This window comes from Cryptomeria japonica, chromosome 5 (genome assembly GCF_030272615.1).
Source record: "Cryptomeria japonica chromosome 5, Sugi_1.0, whole genome shotgun sequence".
Taxonomy (NCBI): domain Eukaryota; kingdom Viridiplantae; phylum Streptophyta; class Pinopsida; order Cupressales; family Cupressaceae; genus Cryptomeria; species Cryptomeria japonica.
In genome coordinates, this window is record NC_081409.1 from 739,131,981 (window position 1) to 739,153,741 (window position 21,761).

The window sequence follows — 21,761 nt, forward strand, 5'->3', positions numbered from 1 at the left end:
TGAGGTTTTTTAGCAAACAATTTAAGTGCATTGTTTGTGGCATCTTTAGTCCTTTGAGCTCCAATGCATTTTAATTTTGTTGTCAAAATCATAGGAAATCCGATAGAGAATACTGGGCTTGGGGAGGAAGAACCCAGCGATAATACCCGAAACCAATGATCAATGAAATGCCCGCCAACAAAATCGGTTAAACAGCCACCCAGCCAATCGCGATCTATAAGTATTGGAAGGGAACGGTAACATGCTTGTTATAAAGATATGGAAAAATGGGGCCCTTCACAGGAAGAATACATGGACATGAATTATGAGATAGGGCTTCATTAAATTCCCTCTTTCAGGCCAATCCTGTTTTTAGTCAATCGTTAAATGCAACTCAAAGCTTTCGTTTCTAACATCTGCACTCCTCTACCCGAATGGACTCCCCTTCACCACTTCTGCAACTAGACTGGTGTTACCTATCATTTCTCTTCTCACTCTGTCTGTGCCGTCAATTTATTTAATATGAGTCTAGTCGGCATCATTTCTCCTATGCTGGGGAATCTCACCTCTCTTTGATCCCTAGATCTCTCCTTTAATAACCTCACTGGTACCATTCCACCTTAACTCTGCCAACTCACAAATCTATGGTTACTCTGGCAAAACTACAATCAATTACAAGGAACCATTCCGCCTGCTATCTCCACATGGCGTAGATTACATTCTCTGGATCTCTCCTATAACCAATTGCATGGCATCATTCCGCCTGAGCTGAGTCTTCTCACAAGTTTGAAGTACCTCTACTTGGTCTCTAATAGTTTCACGGGGACCATTCCTACATCTTTGGGAAATCTCTCCAACTTAGCTCATTTGGAGTTGTTCGAAAATAATTTATCAGGCACTATTCCTAACAGTTTAGGAAATCGGTCTGCCTTGAGTATTCTTAATTTTGGAGAAAACCATCTCCAAGGCCCCATTCCAACTGAATTGGGCATGCTCACTGACCTAGAGCAGTTACACCTGATGAAGCATGTAAATCTCAATTTTGTATTGCTATGAAATCAGCGTCACGGCATTCCCCGAACCGCCGAATTTTCGGCTTGAGGTTCGAAATTCGTCGAACCTAGAATTTTTTTATAAAATTCGTAAATGTTCGGCTCAAATTCGTACGACACAAATATGAATTTGTTTTTTTAGAGTTCTGGCTCAGATTCGTACAGCGGAAATATGCGTTTGCTTTCTACGGTTCCAGCTGAAGCTAAAGTTTGTCTGTCATGCTCGTTTGTGCGTGTTCGTGAGCCCGTCAGGCACACAGCAGGTTTCCCCCGCAGTTTGTATATGTTATTGATGTTCATAAATATGAAAGTATTATTGTTTTATAGCTTATCCGGTGAGTTTTATTTTTTCTTATTCCTGGGTGAGAGTTTTATTATTATTCATTTATAACTTATGGGGTGAGTTTTATTTTTTTTAATAGGTGGGTGAGAGTTTTATTATTAAAATATTAAAGGGTGAGAATTTTAACTTATTAGGTGAGAATTTTATTATTGTTTTATTGTTTTTTAATTTAAATTAATTTTTATTAAAATATTAATAATTTATTATTTAGTATATTTAATTATTCTATTTTATTTATTGAGATAACCAGAGTAAAATATTAAAAACTAAATAGCATTTTTTACTTGTTAATTTTGTGTTTTTGTTTTGTTATATATATATATATATATATATATATATATATATATATATATATATATATATATATATATATATATATATATATATATTGTTTCTTATAATTTATTGTATATATTATTTCTATTTTAAAAAAAAAACATATATGGCAAATTTAATGCCGAAATTTTTTTCAAATTTTTTGTCCTTGCCGAACTCAAATTCGAATTTGAATGCGGTGACTTAGGATATTGATTGGTATGCTTTTCTATATGGCAGAGTTGATGAAGCACAACAACCTTTGCATAGGAATTTCCCTATTTGCACCTCCAAGCTCACTACATACATGTTTGTGATTGTTCTTTGACTTATCATCCTAGGATTTTTCGATTTGGAGACCAAACAACTGGGACTGGCAAGTTTTCATTTCCATTCAGTCCTTGCAGTATGGCCTATCCACATTAATACAGTTATAAAGAAAGACATTGCACATGAAAAATGGTATTATTCTAGGTACCCAAAGGAAAAGTTAATAAATGTGTAACATGGGTGTTCATGCCAGTCTAAAAATGCGTTCCACCTTAGATTTACCAATACTTTGAATATGGCCAGAGATTTAGGATGTGTTCTAAGATCCCATTTCTTCCAGCAAACCTAATGCAGTTAATCTAAAAATTAATAAGTGTTATTTTGAAAACTAAAAAGGGAAAACTCAAAAGGGAAATGTAAATATGTAGAACTTATCCTTTATCATTGGTTTTGCATTTCCCAATGCTTAGATATTGAAATTTCCCAAAATATTATATTTTATAGCTAAGAGGTTTCCTAAATGAATTAACGCATGCATATATATTATCATTATGAATACATATGATGTAAAATATTCATTTTGTAATGATTATGCAACAGAATATTTTCTATAGTTAGGAGAGTTCCTAACGAAATTATGTATTTATGTAATGAATAAATATCACATGATTGCTTGTTTATTTCCCAATTCATAAATTGAAATTCACACCAAAATTGTCGATACCTTTGCACACCCATGATTTAGCAGATCAGCCTTGCATTAGGGCCAGCAACTTTTTGTTCCAATGTAAGCTCCACCATATAGATTTATATGTAAAATAATATATTATTAGTCTTGGAAAAAGCATCTTTATTTTTAATCAAACACTTAATGCTTTTGTAGGCTCTCCAAATACTACCAACATATTGGAGGAAAAAGAAGTAACAACCAATTTTCCGAATAGCAAGTTATGAGGATAAAGAGCATGCCAACATTTTCCTTTTTTAGATCTAGATAAAACAATGCTATTTAAAATCAACACTTTCTATTGTTCATCTCCACCAAAATATTTCAAAATGCATTTAACAACCACCATCAAACCAAAAGAATCCTCTTAACCAATTTTTTAGTTTTATCCATGTAACAATTTCTAAACAACCCACCAGAGGCAAAGTAAATGTTATAAGATGAAAGGACTTTTTGACAAACCTGTAACACACTAGAAAGTGACAACAAATGGGTTTTCCATTTGACATTCTTGTTTCTAGTTTCCTTGAACATGGAATCACACATTTCTTTCAAAGAAGGTTCAATAGAGAAAGGGATTCCCAAAAACCTATCAATTTTATTCAGAATACGACTGTCAATTAGAACTAGCCAGCTGGTCAAGAGGGGTATCGTTCCATCTAAGAATGATTTATTTATGATCAACAATTTTTGCACCAGAAGCCTCACAAAATATCTTGATCCTTCTCATCACATTATTAAAGTTGCTCTCATCAAGAACCGAGAATAAGGTGGTATCATCAGAAAACTAGACACTTACAAGATTAGATTCCTTTGGGAGTTTAATCCCTTTAATTTGAGGATGAATTTGATCAATCTTTAAAATATATTGAATTGCATCAGCTGCAATAAAAAATACAGTTAGGGCTAAAGGGCACTCTTGCCTGATTGATCTCTAAATCATAAAAAAAAAATGGAATCATAACCACCCCAATATTATGCATTAAAAATATAGAAAAATTTTACACATTTTTAAAAGGAAAAATAAAAAGAAAAACTTAAAAGAATTATTTTTTAATAGTTTTTAAAAAATATCAAGATGAACTCGCCTTTAATTATTATAGCTTGTATTTGCAGCTCTTTATCATCCATAGTTATAGAATCCCAATGTCAATCCTTCACACTATGAAAGAAATATTTAACAAGCTACCAGAATTAAAAATGATAGGTTGGAGGCAAAATAATGTTTTTGTCTCTTTTATTTGTGAAACCTAGGGCAAAAATGGGCAACTTTAAGTAAAAGGAGATCAAAACATACACATAAGGGTGAAATTAGATTTTTTAGGTGTCCTCATCTTCTAAATTGTAAGTAGTACAACTTAATTGAAAATAGGAACTTCTCAGGTTGCCCTTAAAACACTATAATAACCAACATCATCAAAATCACATGAAAACATATCAAAATTCTCTACGATTTCAATAAGAAATAGGAACTCTTCTATGTGGCACAATAATAATTTTTGAATAAAACCACATTAGCTAGCTAGAGGTGTTTTTGTCCCCAAAACCAACAACTCCAAGAAGGTTTTTATCCTCAAAAATCTTGAAAAGAACTTAGGTTCATTCCAAAAACATAACAATAACATTCACAAGTCTACCCTCGCAAATGAGTTCACATCTTCCTAATATATTTTTTTGGAGGGAAAGAACAATTATTTGAAAATTATAAATTGCAATATCCTCATAATTGACCTTTAAGAAAGATAATAATGCTTTTGCATGTGCAAAAATCTCCTTTTACACTAGGCATCCACCTTTGAAGTTCATTATCACCTTTTTAAAAAGATATTACACTTAGCTGTCATTTTAATATTTTAACATTAGAAACTCAAGTGAATATTTAAATTATTTTACCCAAGCTGTGGAAAGCATTGAAATGACATCAGAGTCAAACTTTGATCATACAAACATTGTTGACGATTTTTGTCATTGATGTCTAATTTCCAGAAAATTGATCTGTGTTGTGTAGATGATACTGCCATAAGAAATGGATGGTTATAATTCTTTCTATATGTGTATATCTGATCCTGTAAAACAAAGAAACACAAGAGTTGGTATATATGATAATGTTACACTATATAATCTACATTAACTGTTCACAGGTTATTGGTGGATTAACGTTGTTGGTGACTGGACACAACATGTGAAATAATGGATCAGAAACGTAAATATTGATTAGCTAAACATAGATCCAAATGTCAAATGGACTAAGGAGTATCTGAAAGTTTAAATTGATACCAAACAGATTATACAGATATTTTTATTCACTTATCTTTGTTGTTTCAAATGTGGCTAAGTCATTTGTTCTTTTGAAAGAGAAATATCGTCACAGTCAGAAATGACTAGTTCGAATTTGTTTATTTCATTTTGTAAACCACGTTTGGTGGTTAAAGAAGTTATCAACTGCTTTTGTAAATACTTTTTCAAAAGTGTTTTTATTCTTAATTAAGAGTTCGGTTGTAACTTATTATGGCATTTGAAACCCAAGAATCAATTCTATTTAAGCCTTGAATAAAATTGATAGAGTTTGGTGTAGATGTGGACGTAGATGTGTGTTAAGGAGATAGTCCAAAGGAAAGTGTCATATAAAAATATTTTTTATGTATCAATTTTGATGGAGATTTTTGAAGATATTGTATTGGCTAGAGTTTAGAGAAGGAAGTTTGAAGGTGGGTTTCAGGAATATGATTACGGTTATCTATTTTGAAATTATTTTAAGTCTATACTTGCAAAGTAAAGTTTGATAATATCCAGTTAGAACTATAGATGAGTGTATCAGATATTGCTTCTGCAGAGTTTTTACTTCAAGTTAGTTGTTGTGATTGTTCTTCTAATTATCATCCCAAGATGCTAATTTCCTTATTTTTTATTTTGCATGTATGACAAACAAGGAGAAACATCTTAGTTAGTTGTTGTAGATATTTTTGTCAGTACAGTGGGCTCTCTCAAGAAGATTCCCATTGCCATAGAAAATATTGTGTTGTGAATCCTTGTTGTTGATTATCTTGTTCATAAGGTTTCATGCTATGTATGTGATGATGGATCTGCAATGCAAAATGGAATGCCATGGCCAGACAACGATCCTCGGGACCGTCCTGGGATGATTTAGGTATTGGATTGTTGCTCTTTGTCAATACCTGATGAGAATGTTGATTTTTAGTTTGCAAGACAAAACTGTTATTGTCACAAGTGAAATTGGACGTCACAAATGGAATTTCCTATAACAAATGAAACTGCTACCTGTCAAAACCACCAGCTTCACAAATATAATAACTTTAGACATGAATGGAATTGTTGGATTGTAGGGACAAAGTTTCTAGGGTTGTTTGTTATTGTATAGACATCACTGCACCTTTCTAGTAACTTAGTTATTTTGCTAAGGGATGTTTCTCCCTGATCCTTATGGACTAAAATCTCGATTATGAAATTCTTTTTAAGAGTCTTCCTCTGATTGTCTTACATTCTTTTTCTAGTGACCATGGGTATTGTACGCGTACATTCTCTAACCAATATTTTCTTATTTGTATGTCATTATGTGCCTTTTTAAGAATGTAGGCATGGGTGCGACTGATTCTACTATGGGGGATTCTTTGATCTTAAATGTTTTGATTGATATGTTAAAAAATGGATAAGGGAAACAAATTACTATGATGGTGCATGAGGTAAGCTTGAAATTTGTCTTTTATATGCTAAATTATCTTATTTTCCCTATTATATTATGTTGATTTGTGTTTGTGGAATGTAGGCTATCTCCAAAGTAACTCCATTGAGTGTGAATATTGTTGGCATGAAGGATCCAACTGTGCCCTCCATTACATCTACTGTTATGCCAGAGGTAAGATTCAATCATATGTCTGTGTGGGTTTGATTATGTTATTGTCACCTATTATACCATTCTAATATTGTTTTTGTGCCTTATAGGATGTCTCAAGGATTACTTCAACAAACATTGATGTTCCTAATGTGGGTTCATTCAAAATTCTCCCACCAACATCCGAACAAGTTTCCTTGAGGAGTCTCATAGATTCCCAATCAAGAATACTAAGGCTCCTACTGGATACTCCTAAAAATGTTCCAATCAGACAAGAAATAAGTGAACAAATTCAGTTATGGGAAAGGGAATTATTGGAGAGTGCAAGGCATACCTTAGATGAATAGGTAAAATTAATTATATATTTTCATTTTCACAATTTTACAATTAGTGTTTTTTAACTATGTTTTCCTTTCTTTAAACACTATGATTAGAAGTATGGATACTATCAAACAATCTTTCTCTTTACTATCTGACCTTCATTCTTGTTGACTACTGCAACTTGAATAGTGATGTCACCAAGACTATCTTGGATCATCTTCATACTACTAGCTGCTCAGAAATAGTTTCATATTTTGGTTGGGTATCTGATAATTTCACAATCTCATTTTAAATATAGAAAATAAATGAAAAAGTGATTGATGCACCTATAGGAGCATGTACCTCAGCCTAGAGGACTACAACAATATCTTTAGTGTCTACAAAAGGAACGCAATAAGTTACAATCTTGCTCACCTCAGAAGGAAATGTCTTGAAGGATGAAGTGGGGTTAAAATTATTTATTTATTTTTCATCGTGTTGAACAATTATTCACCAATACCAGTCAAATAGATTGGAGGAATCAATCCAATGTGAAGAAAGATGAACTTTTTAAAGATGTCATAACAACATTTGGAAATCCAGGTTTTAATAAGAAAATTATCGTAGATATTGCACGGAAATACATGCACTCTAAACAAGACAATTTAAGGTTGAAGCTGACAAAAGACTTGAGATATCCACATCTAGCTTGGATCATAGACCAAGTGACATGGGAAGAACTAATGAAAGATGCCAAATTTAAGAGGAAGGTCCAAAATAATCCAAACTATAGGTCGTCTGCACAAGGAGGATCGAAAAGATGCATTCGAGATATAACAAAAGCAACCCAAGCTAGGGTGTCAAGTATTGGATCCCATAAACTAGGATTTGGTGGGTAAAATAGCATTCATGGTGGTTTGGTGAGTGAATATTATCATCTGCTATATTTTCTATTTCATAAAAAAGTCATGACAAACTTGTGAGTTAATTGTATCTTATGATTCATTATACCTTATAAATTTGGTTATATTTGTTTATGTAGGTTCACCAATTTCAAAAGGAAGCTTCAGAGGAGGACCTAAAATATGCTTTATTACATGGTTCCCAAGGCCTACGACAACATATGCTAGATTGAGGGGAGAAATTTGTGAGTGGTCATGAATCTGAGGTATGTTCTTTATAATATTATATGACATGCAATAATTTAAGTAGAGGTTTTAGGTTATTTAAATAAATTAAATTGTGTTGTGTATAGGAATCCCAACAATCAAACTCATCAGGTAGTGAGCATGAAGAGGGGCTAGAGGATCATGATGAATTGTTTGTTGCACACAATGATTCGACTGTCATTCCTGAAACTCAGGAGGAAACCATCCTTGAATTTGAGCAAGTGGGAGACAACAATATTAAGGAGGGTGTTCAATGTGATGAACAATCCACACCCACAATCAGAAAAGTGCCTCATAGAAAGAGGACAAAAAGCAAGAGGATGGATAGAAACAAATGAACAAAAGACATATTTGCTTCCTATCATTATTCACAATTCATTACTATTATAAACCTAAATTATAAAGCATCATATTTATTTAATAGAACACCATGGCTATGTATCTAATAATGGATATGCAATGCAAGATGGAATGCCATGGATGGGGAACAACCCTTGAGACCATCCTAGGATGATTTAGGTCTGGATTATTACGCTCTGTCAATACCTAATGAGAATGTTGATTGTTAGTAATTCATGCACTCTTGAATGTATTTTTTTTTTTTTTTTTTTATCATGTTTGTCAGCATTTTGCAAAGGCCACAAGTTACCAATTTCTTTTTTTTGTTTTTCATTTCAGGTATTCTTAGGTCATATTAGGGTATTTGATATTGTTGGAAATGAACTGCCCTGCTTAGTTTATGTATCTCGTGAAAAGAGGCCTGGTTTCCAACACCACAAGAGAGTTGGTGCAATGAATGCATTGGTATATACCTTTCATAGTATTCAAGTTAATTGTTTTATAATATTGTTATAATTTATATCTTCTTGTGTATCTTATTATTAACAATAATGATCATTTATATTTGGGGAATTCATATTTGTGTTTCTGTTGTCCTTACAAATGGTTCCTTCCTCTTGAATCTTGATTGGGATAACTATATAAACAATAGTTTTTTGTGCTTTAATATGAGTTATTATTTACAAAAACAAATTGGTTTTTTGTGTTTCAAGTTTGTTGGTAATACTATCTTAGTCTCTTTTGTATCACTATCTTATTTTGTTTCCATGAATGCATTTCCATTCTTCATTGTCACCTTCATGATGAATATTGACTACTTTGTTGTCAATTGACTTAACTTTGAGACTATACTTTTGTCAAAAATGTGGATGCCCCTATCCAGCATGCATGGAGTTAGCAGTACTGAAGGATTTGGCTTGTGGTGGTAAGACAACTATGTGTTTTTTGTGAAGACCTTGCTACCTTCTCCTATAAAGAACCTTGTGGTCTCTAGATTGGGACAATCACCTCTTTGTCATTTACTGTACTTGATGATTTAGATTCTAGCTACACCTGTATGTAAGACAAAACCCTTGTTGTATCCTTATGGAAGTGAATGTAAATCACTATGTCAATTCTTTATTGTATTTTTTGAGTTATATGACTGTGATTTGACCTGAATTTTTTACCTTTTCTAATCTCAATCTTTGCTATGGACTGAGTTTACACTACAATTTTCCATGCTACTATCCCTGCTCTATATTCATAATTATCGTAGTCCATATGATATCTTTGTTACTTTTCTATGACTGATCCAAAAGTGACCCCATAATAGTTATCTTATCCATTGATTCATATTGGGTTGCCTTTACAAATTTAAGAGCTTCTTGACAAGGGATATCATTGGACAAACTGTCCTCCATGCATGGTATATGTTTGTCTTTTGTGGAAGCTTGGCTATGTTTCTCTAGGACTGATAGTACTCATTCATTTGATGGATGATGACTGTTATTTGCTACTATATGCTTCCTTGAATCATTAACCTTGATTGAAACCTAATAATACTTTCAAACAATGATATGCATGACCAAAATAATGACTAAAAGCACCACAAAGGCTATTTTTTACCTAGAGGGCAAAAATAGGTAACATAAACATTTTTCACTATTTTGTCATGGGACTGTATTCATTGCCTTGTCTGGTGATGCATATTAGTGTCTTACTGAGTTTATGATGTCGATACATTTTTCTATAAATTTGTTAATAAACATTTTTCTTCTATAGCAACAATGCAGTGCATGACTAATTTATTCCCCTCTTTACTATTTCTAACTCAACTCATCAACGCATGTCTCTGCTCGATTGATGGTAGGGGCATAACTTTTGTTGGTTTCTCATCTTGCCTTGCCCCCTTATAGGTATTGGGATTGAAACAACCCGATAAGCAGTCACAGGGGATCCCTGCCCCCTTTGTATGGCTAATAGTAGTGGGGAAAGTTGAATGGATCTACTAAGAGCCAATCACAACAAAGAGGTTCCCAACAGACTTATCCACTAGTATATAGTGTCCCGGGACAATGCTTGGTAAGTGCTTGGTGGCCAATTCACAAGTGGTAATGGAGCAGATCATGATCAGAAACAAATGTCCTTCATTTAGTATTTTGGTATCTTTACCATGAACAAACCACATAGCATGTCCCACTTGGTCTTAAACCTTTCTACCTTTAATCGGGTTTGATCTACTAGTCTAGAGCTTTAATTAATAATACTGCATTTTCCGTACTTAAGAGTCTTGTAGTTTTAATACTATCTCAGGTGGGTCTTGTAGCAAGATGGGGTGGAAATGCTATTGTACAAAACGTGGATGCCCCTATCCATGTTTGTCAAAAAATATGGCTGCTTGGGTTTCAGTCATGACCATATTTGTACTATTTCTCCTTCTTAAGACAAAGAATGTCCCAGTTGAAGAAAACAACATTGGTTGTGGAAGAAGTATGTGAGAGATGTTGATTTAACTGATGATGAAGGAGAAATCTGGATTCAAGTTCACCACTAGAGTGCAACCATTTAAAGTTGCAAGATGGGATACTGAAGAACAAATTAAGTACTATATGAGTGGAAGGTAGGAATATTATCCATATATATGTTTTATGAAATAGACAAGGTTTAATTCTTAAATTATGGTAGTCATATATCGTGCAATTTTTGATATGGCAATGTTGTTTTTCAGAAAGTACTCCTTCCATGAATTTGAGAAAATAGCAAACAAGCTATTTACTCGTAAATTTTCTACTTCAGAAAACTTGCCCGCCAAATTTGTTGAATGCGAGTTTTGGCTTGAGATAACTTTAGGGAAAATAGACTTTGTTGAGTATGCCTGTGATGTTGAAGGGAGTGCCTTCTTGAGATCAGAAAATGATCCACTAGGAACCAGTAAGTGAAACTTACAGGTCAATTTAATTAAGTTTTAATATGTGATTTAATCAATGTGGTTATAATGTGTGAGAGCATATGCCACAAGTCTATAACTTCTTCTACATGTGACTACTAATATCTTGTCTCTTTTGAGGTGCACGATGGACATTTCAAGGCTTCCAAAATCTATTTTACACCTACTTGAAGCTCCAATTCTGGTAAGCCTTGTTAGTTTGTCTAATCCTAGTGAATATGAGTCGTGTTCTCAGCAGTTCCAACTGAAATTCCATTTTGGTTGGTGCAGGGGTGAGAGACCCAATGCTTTACATTGGAATGCTCTTTAGCATGTTTGCATGGCATGTTGAATATCACTATTTATACAGGTAAGTCTCTTATAAAATTTGTACTAGTTTTTATTCTTTGAGGATCATCATATTTGACATGACAGACACTATTATGAATTTAAAATTACACTATTTTTGAAAATCAAATTGTCTAACTCTTCTGTTTCTACGACAACATTAACTATCACCATTGTGGTGCATCCAAGACATGGTATGGTGTTCTTGGGCATGCAGCTTATGATTTTGAAAATGTAGCTATGGAAACTGTGTATGGTTCAGAAATTTCCATTCATGAAGGAGAGGATACAAGTTTTAGTTTGTTGATAGGAAAAACAACAATGTTTCCACCAAAAGTATTACGTGAGCATGGATTTCTTGTTTATAAGGTTGTACAAGATCCTGGGGAATTTGTAATTACGTTTCCTTAGGCATACCACGAAGGCTTTAGTCATGGTAAAGACACTAGATGGATTTATATTGTCGAGTGCATTGTATTAACTGTCTTATTGATCTATTAAAAAAATTCATTTCCTTGCCCAAGTGAAATGGGGCCATGTAAGGTGCATGTACTATATACTGAGCCAAAGCCTCCTCCAGGATCGTAAGATGCTAAAAATGGATTGTAAGATGCTAAAAATGACTCTATCTAGTCATGTGAAGTTTGATTATATTGTGCTCATCTATACTTGTCAAAAATGTGTATGCCCATGTCCATTGTTCATGGAGTTAGTAGTACTGAAGGATTTGGCTTGTGGCCATAAGGAAACTATGCGTTTCTGTGAAAAAATTGCTACCTTCTCCTGTAAAGAACCTTGTGGTAACTATTTCCTATTTATTTTATCCAATATTCTCTGGAGAAACACCACATCATTATGTAATATACAAAACATTGAAAATAAATATAATTATTATTGTATTTCTTGTTAATAATTGTGTTATGATATTTTGTTCAATGTTTTGTAAGAAATTAAATATTGAAAATAATTACATTGAATCTTCTCTTGCTATTTGGAAACATTGAAGGTTGAAACCTACACAAAAAAATATTTAAAAGAAATTGTTGATTTTTTTAATACATTTTGATTGAAAACTACACAATTTATTTTAATAATAAATTATTTATTTATTTAATACATTTTTTATATTGTCTTTCGAGAGACAATAGTTGAGGTCTAAAGATGTATTGTCTCTCAAGAGACAATATGATTTTAATCCCAACTATTGTCTGTAGAAAGACAATATGCCTTTAAATCCCAATTTTTGTCTCTAAAGAGACAAAAGTGAAATTGTCTCTACAAAGACAAAAAAAACTTTTGTTTTAAATTGTCATTATAGAGATAATTTTAGGTTAAAGACATTTGTTTAAGACAATACTAAACTTTTTTTTTGTCTCAAGTTGAGACAATTTGCTCAAAAAATGTCTTAAATATTGTCTTAAAACACCCCTCTATGTAGTAGTGACATGTCTTATAAATTATGAAAATGAAGATATGCAACAAGAGAGAAGATAGAGACAAAGGATAGCTTTCAAATTATCTTGAATGAATTATAAAACCTAGGAGAAAATAAACACAAATTATGAAAAGGATAGCAATTGCCAACTAGAAATGTGGAGAAAGGGAAAAAAATAAATTCCTTCACAAAGGAGGTGAAAGGAGAAGACAATAAATAACCCACAAAAGAGGATGATACTACTAAAGTATACCACACCACAAGAAGAGCTAGTAGATGATTGGACTTGCTCTAACTAAAATATTTGGTGAAAATGTTAGTAACCTACTCTAAAGTTTGGCAAAATAATAAGTTTGTGATCTAAATAAGAATGAGCTCTCAATTTTAACTCATATGAAACTCTATATTCTTTTTTTTATAATATTAGAATGGATTCCTACATATCTATGTGGCACTCTAGTTATTAGAAAAGATGATAGTGGATTGCCTAAAAGAGATACCAAACCTAGTGAGAATCCCTTGAAGCCAAATGTCCTCAATAATTGTGTTTATAGCTACCTCATACTTAGCCTATGTGTATGATCAAAATAATAGTATTTTACTTCCTTTTATAAAACCTAATAGGACAAGAACATAAGGAAAAATCATAACCTAATGTGGACTTATGATTTTTAATATCTTTATCCCAATTTGTATCTAAGAAACCAACCAAGTCGGTATCAATCCAAGCTCTGTAATTAATACCAAAAGTGTGAGTATGCAAGGTAGTGATGGATCCCTTTAGTTTCATGGTAGTACAACCCATGACATTATTGCATGAATATATAAACTATACCAAATACATATGAGATGCTAGGCCTAGTATGAGTTAAATAAATTAGATTTATAATAAGTTATTGATACAAGATAACATCAACAAGTGGCGAATTACAATCAACTTCAATCTTTCTTCAAATAGAAAGGGAGATGGAGATTGTTTGCATTCAGTCATGAGAAATCAAGACAATAAATCAATAGCATATCTAGGATTTCTAGGAGTGATCCCTAACTTAAATGATGATATCTCAATGCCAAGGAACTAGTGCAACAAACCTAAGTATGCCATTTCAAATCTATCCTATAAAGATTACTTCACTACTCAATTAGTTGGTGAAAATATCTAATTGATTAAAAGATCTTTAATTTCAAGAACTAGTACCAACATAGAGACATTCTACCATAGAAGATAAACATTAAAATATAAATGTCACCATTTGAAACCTAGAACTTTGAGGAAATAATACATCTTAGTGTACCAAGATCAAAGGGAATGTTTGATATCATAGAGAGATTTCCTAAGTCGAGAAACAAAGGATGAATCCTAAACAAGCTCTAGTGGTTGCTACATGTAGATTTTCTCCTCGGGGTCTCCATGTAGAGATTCACTCTTCAAAATCATTAGGTGCACATTCTAACTATGTGTGATGAAAATAAAAAGAATGAGTTATATAGAGGTCATTTTGGAAATGGGTGCAAAAGTCCCTTTGTAAACAATTCCTCCTATTGTAAATCCTGGGATAGTAGTTGTGTCTTGTCAATTAACCCAATTACAAAAAACTTGGTCTGATATATCCACCTACATTGAATTTTTTTTATTCCTTTAGGATGAGATGTTAAGTCCCAAGTGTGAGTTTTCATTGAGGATTGATATTCCTCTTCCATAACATTATCCCACTCAAGAATTCCTAAGGCTTCATGAAGTATCAATGGATTGAAGGTGGAGGAACAATACACATTTGGATCACTTTGATGATCTAACCATGTTTATTTTTCATCTGTTGGATTACCCTACCCAAATTATTGCACTATCAATTGTTATCTATTCTGAAGAGGGTGAAAAATGGGTAAGTTGAGAGTAGATATATCAACTTCCAAAGTAGTCCTAGAAGAAGATGAAGATGAATGTAGATTACTATCCTCACTTCCATGGCTCAAGAACCTATCGTGGATAAAATAAATCATTATACAAATCATCAATATGTAATGAAACCACAAAGTAAGGAGAAAAGTCAATGATTGAGTTTGAAGGACTCTCTTTGAAGTTAATGCTTCTTTTGATGAATAGCTCATGTGTGATTAGGTTGATTAGGATCAATAAATATTTACACCATGTACATAGCCCACAAAGATGGAAGGTTTTGACTATGGTTCCATTTAATTGCATATCTTTGATGCACTATGTAAAATTTATAGAGATTTGAAGATTCTAAAATGATAAAATAATTATTTAATTCTTTTCCAAGTCTCAAAGGGAGTTATTCCTTTCAAGGCTTTATAAGGAAAATTATTCTGAATGTATCAAAAATAGTGTATTACTTCTACCTATTATTGTGTTGTAAAGCCTTTCAACCGTATCATGTTACAAAGTAAAGTCCTAACAACCCTCCCGTGACACTTTATAATATAGTGGAAGAATAAAAATTGACACAACATGATGTGAAATATCCTTAAAAAAAATACATATTAGTGGAATTTCATTTCAATACATCCATATATTGAATATTGTATTATAAATTTTCCCACAATACTCAAAAGGTTAAAATTCTTTAAATGCATATTGAACATCTCAAGTTAAGTCACCTCACATGCACAAAAAGGTTTCTAGGTGCAAAAAAAATCAATCAACCAAAATATTAAAATAAATGGAATAAAAATAAAACATGCAAAGATGATAATCTCTAAAATATGTATGGATAACTATTTACAATATTGAAGATGATTTAGTGCCATGATATTTTTGAAAAATGGAGGAATTGGCCAATAGATACAAGCTCTAGAGTGAGAATAACGCATCTACATTCAATATAATATAGATTGAACTAATAGTGAAATATGATAAAAATACTTACATCACTAGAAATTATTTATAATTAGCTTTCCAAAAATACCTTGTTAGCTAAGCAGTGACATTGTATGCTTAGTTTCTGACAATAAAAGAAATGTTGATTAGGAAAAAATAGGGTTTCGTAGGTAGGCGAAGAGGCTATCCATACTTTTGACATCATGATACTATCATCAAATAGAATATTTTTCTATATCTAGTTGGAATATTTCTTACAATTAGAAAATAATTTCCTAACCACCTAAAAATTTCTACAGCACAAAAATGGTGAGACCACCTTAAAATTGATTAAAAAATGGTAGGAAATTTCTTGTTGCCATAAAAAATTGTGGGCCAAGATTTTTTTGTAAATGTCAATAATGTGTCATGTTGTTCTAAAAAGGAAAAAAACTATTTTCCTTGTCTTCAATAAAAATTACCATAGAGGACTTTGTTGTTGCAAAATTTTCAAATGTCATCAGGTAGCAAAAAAGAGAAAAAATAAGTTATAGGCCTCATCATTGAAAGGAACACAACAGGAGTAATATATGGCCACTATAGGAGAGGTGGACTCATTATAGATTAAGAAAACAAAAAACATAATGACCAATGAAAAATACTAGTCACCTTTGATAAATATCTTGGTAACTAAAAAGGTAAGTGATGATGAATAAAAATGGTGAATAATAAAACTATGGTGATGATATTTCAAGTAATAAAAGAATCAACTTAAAAACAAAACTAGTTGTTACAGTTATAAAAGGGGGACTGAAAACACTCTTAAAAACCAAACAAATCCAACAAAATCCATGACTATCAAAAAAGTAATGTTGGATATTTGAACTCATTGGTGTAAAAAGATTCACCATTGATGACCCAAAAGAAAACTTGTATGAAAATCAATTGCAATAAAAACACATCCCACCTCTAGAAATGAAATAGTACTAGCATAAAAGTAAAAAGATAGAATGCAAAGCAATTAGAACAAGAAATTAATGGTAATTTTATAGAAACCAAAATATTTGGGATTGAGTGAATTAAAAGTCACGAGAACTACTCACCACAACCAATAAAAAGCTTGTTGGAAACTTCAATTGTTAGGTTCTATTATCATTGATCATGTCAAGTTGTCTGGTATGTCATTTGCATCACCATGTATTGAAGTTGGTTGAGAAGTGAGTGTTACAATGTTGTTATATGGTCTGATGGTAATGTTGAGGTGCTTCCAAAAAGTTGGTGTAGAAGAAGTTTCAATATGTAGAAAATAGTATTTATCTGCACAAGAAAAAGTATTTAATGTACCAATGGAGGAATGCTTTGCATTGCTCTTGTTTGTGAAGGTTATGGATTATGGTTCTAGATATAATGTTTATGATCTGTGTATATTTCACTATCAATTTTTTGGTCCTTTTTTTCTTAGATGATAGAGTTGGTTGTTATTGTTTCTAGTAGTGATGTGTTTGTCAAAACTAGTCCAGAGAATGCTTGGTAGTTCTTGGTTGTGTGGATTCAAGTGTTGCATCTCAGAGGATGTGTTCATTTGGTTTGTGCAGTGTTCGAATTCAATTTTTTTTTGTGCCAGTTTGATCTACATAAGAAGTTATGTTGTTATAATTTTTGTGTTGTCAGTTGTATTAGTCTTTGGTTGATGAAGGTGGTGTATCTTATTTGGATCATGCTCTTTTGGTCTTAATATACTTTGGAGGTTGAGTTTGGATGTTGATATTGGTCTCACCATGGTGTGTATAGATCCATATTATGTATTTCATATTGGAGAATGTTTTTTGGCTAACAAATTAACATACTTTATTGTTTACCTACATAGTTTATTTGATATTGTCTTTGGAGGATGTGTTAGCATGTTGTTATGTTTTTTTGGTCACCTTTATCTCCTAGAGTGGACCACAATGGATGTTATAGGTCTAGGTGTTCTTATTTATGTAATGTTTTTTATTCCATTTATGGTCGATCTAGTTGAGGATTTTAATAAATTATCTTCTATATATAGATGTGCAAATGTATAAATTGAGGTATGGAATGTGCATGAATTGATGTGAAGTGGATGTGAATGACATAAAACCAGATTTGGTGTGAAAGTTTATTTTTGAAGATCTTTGATGATAATATCTTCTATGTGATAGTGTTCTGAGATAGTGGTTGATGTGAAATATGTTTACCATGATATTGTTTGCTTAACACAATGTTTAAGGGATAATTTCATGATTTGGAAATATTATTCATTTTGGTTCAATCTATTCCCTATATATATCAAAAGAAGGTGTATTCCTTTTCGCAATTTGTACAATTTCATTTGTATCTTACCTTGAGACAACGAGTCTTGGTAATGCAAGTCCTTTGTAGCTTACCCTAAGGTTGTGCACCTTAGTCTTGCAAGTTCTTTTAGGTGTTTTGATCTCCTTGGCCTTGATCCTAAAACATTGTAATCAGTTATTTATATTGTGAGCATGGTTTCTCATCATGTTTTTTCCCTGTTTAGGGCCTTCCAAGCAAATCTAGTGTTCATGTGTTTATTGTGGTTTATGATTTCATATTTCGTTAATGCCATAATAAGTTAATTGTATTTTAATTTGAAGCAATAAGAAGAAAAGTGTTTTGAGGTATATATTGTCTCAGCCCCCCTCTTATTCCTGTGGCATGTTCAATAATTGGTGTTAGAGTAAAGTTCCTCTTAGAGAAGCTTAACTACTTGAGGAAGACAAAAAAAGGTACAACAAGTTAACTACAAAGCACCAAATTTTAATCTAAAAAATTACACCTATTTTAAGGAAAGAATGCAATATCATTTCAAATCTCTTTCAACTAGAATATGGGATATTATCAAGACTTGGTAGACTTCTTTGATAAAGTGTCCTTAAACTTTATACAAGGTTAAGGAACATATGAATAATACAAAGGTTAGAGTTGCAATTATTATTTTATTAAGTGATCTATATATTTTTAAATTTATGGGGTTGGAGTTTGTTAAAGAGATCCGTGACAAGCTAAGTAGTGTGTATGAAGGTTATTTGAGGACAAAGCAAGACAAGTTGACAAACCTAAAGAAAAAGTTTGAGAATATAAGGATTCCTGCTAATGTGAATATTGAAAGCTATTTATATTGTGTAAATGAGATCGTGAGTGCAATTAGGGGTAATAGTGGAAAGCTAGAAGAAAGTGAAGTTGTGAGAAACATACTGTTAACACTAGCGAAATGCTACAAACCTAAGAATTATGCCATTGAAGAAAGTCGTGATATGGACAAATGCACCTTGGATCAATTTTATAGCTTTCTCTCTACTTTTGAGATTGTTGAGCTACATGATTTATGAAGGTGAAGAAAGAAGCAAATTTCAAAGGTATGAAGAAGATTGAAGATGAACCAGATGGAAGCAATGACATGGATGATAGAAGAAAATTTTGTGAGAAGATTGAAGAAGGTATATGGAAAATACAAAGGTAAGATACCATTACAATTAATTAATTATAGAAGTAATGGTCATCATGCTTCTAGATTTACTTATAAGAATGATAATGGTAAAAGGCCTAATGATGATAATAAGGGAAAGGATAGTTACAAATAGAATAATATAAATAAGAGAATAGATGACATAGATAGACCTAACAAGAATTTTTTCACAATGTAGACTTGTTCATCTAAAGATGGATATGGTGATGACTCAAATGAATAATAATATTTTTTACCTATAGAGGATAAGAATAATGAAAGGTCTCACAATCCCAAAGGTGCAGAAAATAGTGAGAAGATAATAAGTGTAAAGACTGCACTACATGCAAAATTAGAGCCTAAAGTGTGGATAATTGATTCTATAAAGTTTGCTAGTGAGGATAAATGAATTCTTAACAAACTTAATGAATCAAAATGAGGGTAATGGATAATGAATGCTATGATAACTGTTTGTGAGATATTATTATACTAAAAGAATAGATGGTCCTAGATGAGGGAGTCTAGGTGGGGAGGAATCGTTACATTAGTAGTGTCAAGGTCATATCTATTGGGAAATTCCTATTCCGTGGTGTTCAGAATGATAAAACAAATTAGAAGAAAGGCATAGACAATTAGGCATGGCTGAAATTAAATCATTCACCAAGATATTTTCTTAGTTTCATATTGTTATAGCGGTCTTAGGTATTATATACTTTGCAATGGAGTATTTTCGTTGATTAGATGATTTAATAGTCCTAGTGGGGAGATAATGTAACTTATGGACTTATGTCAACTTGATATAGAAATAAATGATTCTTACTAATGAATCTAATGATGAAGGAATATATTTAAGACTAACAAGTCTATGTTATGCCCCAAAACAATATAATTTGACCTAAGTGAAAATGATTGATGCAATAATAATGAAGATAGATCTGTAGGCACACAAATGTTTAGTGTAAGCCATAGTACATAGTGATAGGAAGAAATAGAAAGAAGAGGTGAATAAACTGGCGCCTTGGGTAAATAGATGATGGAGGTATATAGGTAGATGATGGGATAGGTTGGATCGAAGGTTTAATAATAACAATTAGGATGATTTATGTGGAGGGAAACCCTAGGTTTGATATAGTGAATGAGATTATGAACCATTGATTATAAAAGTCAAGATGACATAGTTTCCTTTACATGGACTAGACTCTCAAATAATAGGTTATCTTGACACATACAATGTTTAGATATAACCAAGATGAGACATATGCGACTTGAGAATATGAGGATATTCTTGTGGACATAAGTATTTTGTGAAGACATGGTAGGTATATGCAAAGAATGATCATCATGATCATGCTATCATACTCAAAGTTAGATCTGGACTTTTTGGACCATGTATATGATAACCAAGAAACATGCCATATAGAAAAAACTATATCCTAATAGATACTAGTCAAGGAACACCAAGGGATAAAATGATCAAAGTGGTCCTAAGTAGGTATAATTATGAGATAAAAGATAAAATAAAAGAAAAATCTCATACAAGAAAGCAAGTAATGCGGAAGACACATCTCTTGCCAAGAGGTAGGACACATATTTAGATAGTGGTGTCTAACATGGGGAGGATAGATCCCTATGGGAATTACGGGTAAGAGATCAATGATAGGAATTGGACATGATGACCATGGATCATGTGTAATTATGTCTTAAGTATAACTTTGTGTAAAACACTATTGTGGTGTGTTTGTGGCATCTAAAATTCAAGTAAGCTCATTTTAATAGGATTCAGATTGGTGTATAAGATTAATCCTTTTCATAGTATTTATGTTACTCATTTTGTTACTAGGGGGGATGGGAGTGAAGGGAAGGAATAAAAGGATTGTGAAGTGATGTTTGATTTAAGTGGATGGAGGGAGGTGAAGAAATCCTGCACAAATATGTATGACTAAGGGGGTGTGAAATAGAATCTTGGTAAAGGGGTGGAAAAAAAATCACTATCAAAAAGTATGAGTTAGGGGGTGGGAAGGGTGATGGTATGTGGGATGACTAAGCAACAAGTATCTGAATAAATGGTGGATTCATCTTATTTAAACATGGAACTTGAAAATAGGTTATCACTAAGGTACTTGGCCATAGTTCCACAAAGTAGTTTTCATTAATGGATGAATGATTTTTTTCTTTTTTTTTTTTTTAAATTTTTTTTTCATTTCTGGCTTTATTTTTTCTAAATTGCGATACCCCAAAGATCATGCATAAAATATTTTAAGACAAATAATGTTCATAGGCTCATCCAAGGGTTCTAATTCAAGTGTAGAAGGTTGTTAGGCCCCTTATCCATAATTGGCAATGATAATGAAGGTACCTAACCAATTTGCCTCAAATTTATATTTTTTGTTTCAATCTTGAAGATTCCTGTAATTTTCTCTA